This window comes from Sphaeramia orbicularis, chromosome 13 (genome assembly GCF_902148855.1).
Source record: "Sphaeramia orbicularis chromosome 13, fSphaOr1.1, whole genome shotgun sequence".
NCBI classification, from domain to species: domain Eukaryota; kingdom Metazoa; phylum Chordata; class Actinopteri; order Kurtiformes; family Apogonidae; genus Sphaeramia; species Sphaeramia orbicularis.
The window spans coordinates 26,254,516-26,261,328 of record NC_043969.1 but is presented as its reverse complement, the minus strand read 5'-3'; positions in this window follow the sequence as shown (position 1 = coordinate 26,261,328).

The window sequence follows — 6,813 nt, the reverse complement described above, 5'->3', positions numbered from 1 at the left end:
AAAATAAAATAGCAAAGGAATACACAACAATAATTATTCATCATCCTACCGAAATGTGTATAAAAGCTTAAGTTTTAAAACAGTTTGACTTTACAATGACTGTATTTTTTGTACTATAGAGGACGAAGAATACGAATCTTTTCTCAGCACATATTTCACATGTGTATATGGAACACACACTGAAACTGACCCTCTGCTTATAGCCCATCACTCGCTGAACATCAGGAGCACAACACACAATGCAGAGCAGTGGGCTGCAACCAGGGAACAAATAGAGAGGGAGGGGGGTCCCTTGCTCAATGGCACATCAGCCAACGATTTCTCTGTTGGTCTGGGGAGTCAAACCAGCAACTTTGGTGACAAGCTGCCTCTCCAAACTTGTAGACCATGACTGACAATAGAAGCCACAATCAAATATGAACACTAGTCATAGGGAGACAACATTACATTTGTCAATATAAATATGCAAACTGTACATATATTGTTCTTTTTTTAAATAATAATTTGCTTATCAAATGCGCATTTCATATTAATCAGACATTAAACATGACAGAGAGATGATTTGATATATATTATGATAATTAATGATATGAATTGACTAATATGAACATTTTTATCATGATCATATTTTGACCATATGGTCTCTCTCAGCATCTATATGATAAAAGCCAAGTGGCCTCTGTGTGTGTGTGTGCATGCGTGAATGTGTGTCTTGGGATTCACACAAAATCCACAAAGAGCTGACTGCAACACTTTGGCATATTTATGAACAGACTAGCGAAAGGAACAGACTAGCAAAAATAGCAAGTTGATAAGACCAATATTTTTGGAAATTTTAGTATATTTTAGTAGTTTTGGAATGCAATAGTCTTACAGTCACGTTGCCATGCCCAGAAGGCTTTGGCAGTGACTGCTGGACAAATGTGGTATAGCATCCATGAATACACAACAGCAGAAAAACAACCACATCTAGAACCTGTGGATCCCCACGGGTCAATGCACTAATTATTTTTATTCTGTTACATCAATCAATCAGTCAGTCAAATTTTATTAATGTAGCGCCAAATCTGGTCGAAACCAGACCAATTTACAGAACCTAACAGAATCCTCCAGGAGCAAACACATGCCTGATGGTAATTTTGAGTGTGTCATGTTGGCATGTTATCTTACCCCTGTCAAAAGAGAAAGTATAGTTCTTGGGTAACTCAGATTGTTTGCCAGTTTCTTGGGAAAAAACAAAAACAAAACAAAAAAAATGGCTGCTTTAATAATTTCCTGACAAGTTATGACAATGTAGAGTTGTGGCCGGTTGTGAAGTATGTGAAGAGCTGTGAGTGAGAATGTGCAGCAGCGTCACATAAGGCAAAAGGAGCTCATGCTTTTAATTCTGCAAGATCCTGTGTTTAATGATTCCCCGCTGAATGACTCTCTGCAACTTTATTAAATGCCCCCCACTGAGAATTAGCAGTAATTTCTAGTTTAACCCCAGCAGGCCAAGAGTTTGATTAATTAAATACTGAGGAGATCTTTTCTGTATCCTGAACAGATGTTTTCTGAGTCATGTGCTTCCTCAGAACCAAGACTTTAATCAGCACCATTTGATGAAGACTGTGCAGACTTTTGGCCTTGCTTCATCCACCTTGAAGAACCTCCACATTTTCTCATCGCAGGCGCACACTCCAGATTCAGCGTTCATTTCTACTGAGGGTTTCCGAGGAGGAATGAATGTAAAAGGAGATTAGCGTTTGCCAGATGTGTACACGCAGACTAACGCGGGACAGGCTTCGTCTGTTCTGTAATTACCCTGAATGCATACAGTGGATACGCAAAGTATTTGTATACGACTTTTCTAAAAGGAAAGAGTAAGGTAGCTCCACCTCAGCTACTAGATCATAACAGCTTTGACCTCCCATAATGGGGAAAGATAAATGATACGTTCCTACGCCTGTGTTTAAAGTGGGATTGTCTTTCATCTCCTGTTGGTACCCTGCCAGGAAAGATTCTCATTGTGGGGTTTAATGCTGCAAGCTATAAGCCCAAACATGTTTATTTATTTTTACAATTCAAAAGAAGCTTTTTTTTCTCCCTCTCTATTGCGTCCTCTCTTTCCCCCTCTATCATTAACTTTATGGGAATTTCCATGGAATTCTTTCGTAATATAGGTGAGTGTGTGGGTGGATGGGGAATGGTTCATGGGGGTGTGATACTTTGTTTGGAAAGTGAGGGGTTAAATGGTCCCTCCTCTGTTATTTTCCTGTGTTTTTCCCGCAAATGCCCCCACGAGTGATGACACAGGGACATCTGGATGGCAATGCACAGTGAGTAATGGTGCATCATGTAGTCATCAACAGCTTGACAATCTTTGTGTACGTTAGATTATGTAACGACAAAGAGAGTCAAACATTAAACCATCTAACTCAGAAGCAGACCATTCCTCTTTTACCTATTTTCTGGTCTGTCTACCATCCTCTATAGCTTTCCTCCTTTGTTGTCTTTTGCTCCATGTGAGCCTGGGCTCCAGAAGGGTTACTGTGGCCTCAGAGCCCCACATGTGTAAGGGGATATCTCCTCCGTCAGCCTACAGCGAGGAGCTCACAGAATGACTGGCTGCTTCCCCAACACTCTGAAGACGAAACAGTTCAAACAGAGAGAAGAAAAGATGGGGAGAGACCAAATAGGAAAATACCACCAGAGAACTGCGAAGCGGCTTGATTTCAGCATCTGCAACCTACAATACTGTACACATTTTCCAACAGCTCATACACACAACAAACACCTCTGGCACATGTCTGGAGTAAAGATCAACTACAGATCGACCACAGAGCTTGGCTCTCCCCCGCTGGTTGTCCTCGTTTCGCAATACTGCAGAAGTGAAACATCATTAACCAGATGGTTCTGGAGAATTTCTTCTTACATCTGAAACTTTGTTCAAGCAAATCTTTATGGAGGAAATTTTTACAGCTATACAGGGAGTGTTAGAAGTTTAAGTGAGTGGCCGCAAGTGACAGAATCAACCCTCAGTGTAACAATGTCTGTACCTGTCATTCTCTTGCACTGGTGTGTTATATGTTATGGCTGTCAACTGGGAAATTTCCCCATTGTGGAATCAACAAAGTCTTATCTTATCTTATTGTATCTTATCTTATTTTATCGTATCTTGTCTTATCGTATCTTATCTTATCCTATATTTCTTATCTTTTTTTATTGTATCTTATCTTATTGTATCGTATCTTATCTTACCTTACCTTACCTTACCTTACCTTATCTTATCTTTCTTATCTTATTTTATTGTATCTTATCTTATCTTATCTTATCTTTCTTATCTTATTTTATCGCATCTTATCTCATCGTATCGCATCTTATGTTTCTTATTTTATCGTATCTTATCGTATCATATCATATCTTATCTTGTCTTTCTTATATTATTTTTTATCGAATTTATCTAATCTAATCTAATCTTATCTCATTTTATCTCATCTCATTGCATCTCATCTCATGTCATCTCATCTCATCTTCAATTCACAGTCCCTCCAACCAAAGCCAAGTGTGCCACTTGTCAGTAAAATACTTCACTCTCAGTCCATAACATTCATCTTTAATGACACAATACAGAACAGATGGGCCAACCGTTTGTTGAATTCAATGGCAAAAAAAAAAAAAATGCTGTTTTGGTGAAAAGCTCTATCTGGGTGGCACAAATCCCCTGTCAAACACCACCGTTTTAAGCTAACTGTGTGCAAGTCCCCGCACATGCACACACATAAACACACACACGACTGGAATGCAGTATTAACACCCTGGCTGTAGTCAAACCCGAATACCTCACAAATAAGCACTATTGTCCCACCATCAAAGGGTAGAAATACTTCACATTTTTAACAGTAAAAGTGGAAGTTTGGGGGAAATGTCAAACTTGTTCAATGTTGTAGATAGTTATTCATCTTTATGTTAATATATTGTTTTTTCTGTTCTTCAAATGTTATTCAAGGATATGGGAAAATGTATTATTTTTTCATTTCACAGCTGCAGAAGGATGTCAATTGTGCTGTTAGAATGAAAAACAAACACATCTTGAGTCTACAGGAGACTGACCAGACAAGAGAGTAGTGTCTATTTCACAGGTTTTGCCTCAGGAATGCAAACAGCTTCTCACATTTGAGCCGGGACATTCAAGATAACACTGCGGCAAATTACAGTGGAGTTTAACAAAATGACACACAAGTGAATAAGGATAACAGTCCATTTGGTTTTGAGTTTCATTCATTATAAATCACATGATGTGTGCAAACTGGAGTTTTTATATTTGGACTGTTTATTCCAAATTTCACTTTCACTTCTTCGTAACTTCAAAAACAGTAACTGATCAGTTATTTTATCTTTATTGCTTTTTATGGTCCATTGTTACTATAGAAGAGCACTCAGAGGATGCTCCTGTATGGTTCCCTGTACAGGTTTCATTGTAGCTGTAATTACTACAGGTGAGTACTATTGTTAGTTAATAATAAACACCTTCTGTACACTGGAGCTGGTGGTTAACAGATATCAACCCGAGTCACTGCAGGCACAGAGCTTCAAACGACTACTGCACTTTGAACTGTTGTGTGTAACCACAACATAGAAAGTTTACTTCATGTTAAGTTCCATAACTCCTGTTGTTGTTCATTATTATAATGTATAGTAACACAGAATCACCGAATCTATCCTCTACATTTAACCCTTAAAGAACTAAAACTATTTTTGTGGTAACTTCCATATGAATTTTTATCCACATCTATTATTTTATGCTTTGCATTTTTTCAATGTTTATTTTTCTGACCTAATAGGCACTCATAAAAGCTCTGTGGAAATTCAAAGGTTATTATATAAAAACACACACACCTCAACAAAAAGTTAACCTTTCACCAAAATATATCATTAACTGAAAGTAAAACCAATGGTTGAAAACCACTGTCATTGATCAAACTACATTGGTTTTACTGATGAATCAATGTTGCAGAAGTTGACAGTGTTTCCCAAGCCTCTAAATGTCCAAATGAGTCATATCTGATGCCACTGAAAAGACAACAAACTGAATTTTACCTGAATTATTTCAATGTATTGATGAGATTAATGGGTCAAAAGTTACATAAGGTTTTCAATTGTAAATGTTTTTGTTTGCCGGCAGCTGCGTGGGTTAAATAAGGGGTTAAATGTGTTGACTATACAAACCAGCACTGTGTTTCCCATGATGCACCATCATTACATACAGCCCATCACCTATTTTTGGCTTAATCTTACAGGGAAAATGATTTTCCTCTTATCTGAGTGTTCTAACTAAGATGTAGTCAGAGAATACTTGAGGACTAGACTCGACAAAGAGGTGTGTTTGCTTGACCCCCACTCCTTCAGTCTATCAGGATCCAGAGCCCAGTTTGGTTTGCTAGGCCCAGCTAACAATGTTTGCTCTGCTTTATGGCTCCTCTGTTTGTTTTCCCCTTCAGTGGAGCGATCACATCTTGGTCTCTGCCGCACTCAAGTGCTGCCACATTTGGGGTCACCAGCCTGGGGCTCGGCCCACCCAGAATGCAGTGCGTCAGCCAGCAGAGATAACACAACAGCTCAGGTGCTTTATGGGGACGTCACCCTCCCATTTGCAACACACACAAGGGTGATCTACCATTTAACGCAGCTCAGAGATCTTCCCTCAGATAAGCAGAGCTCTCACCTAAGATTTGTCAAGTTTTCCCTTAAGGACATAATAAAATTAAAAACATACAATAGAATAAGGGAGTGGCTGCATTTCCTTTTGATGGAACCTGTGAGTGACTCAGTTGTACTCAAAGGCAATAATTACATGATAGATATATCTCAAAAGGGTAGTATCTCAACTGAAGTCATAAATAAAGCTGAAAACAGAAGTTCCAAAATAACGTCAGCCTTATTTTCATTTTATTTGTGTTACACAATCGTTTTATGAGATGCATGATCATTTTAGAACACAGAAACCTGTTTTCTGTTCATCAGGTTGTTGACAGTAGACTGTAGGAGTGATTTACATAGAAGTATTGCACTTATTTACTATGTTTTTGCAGCATATCTGAACATTTGATAGCATACATTACCCCATAAAGACCCTAGATCTATTTTTTGTGGTAACATCTTATGAATTTCTCTCTGTTTAACCATTACCAATTTAGTGATTTATCCCTATTTATTATATTACTATCCTTTGCATTTTTCCTGTGAAAATCAGGTATTTTCCTACATTTAGTTTACTCACCATTAAAGCTCAATAAACTCAAAACAGAAAACTGAAGAAAACACAACTTTTTCCAGCAAAATATATCATTAATTCTACATAAAAACAAGTGTTCACAGCCACTGTTTTTTGTCAGACTACATGGGTTTTATTGGTGAACCAGTGCTGCAGAAGACAATGGTGTTTCCATGTTCACTACGGAGACTATGGATGCATCTGAAAAAATGTATCTGATGCTGCTGAAAAGCTGAGAAACTGCATTTTACCTGAATTATTCAAATGTATTGATAGGATTAGTGGATCAGCAGTTATTAATCCTTTAAGACCTGAACTGTGCAGTGATCAAAAGTATGTGCTGATCTAAAATGTTAATTAACAGTTGATCCACTAATCCTATCAATACATGTAAATAATTCAGGTAAAATGCAGTTTCTCAGCTTTTCATCATCATCATCATCATCAGATATGAGCCATCTGAACGTTCAGAGGCTCCATGGTGAAAATAAAAACATCTTCTGCAACATCAATTCACCAGTGAAAACCATATAGTTTCACAAATGACAATGGTTATAGAC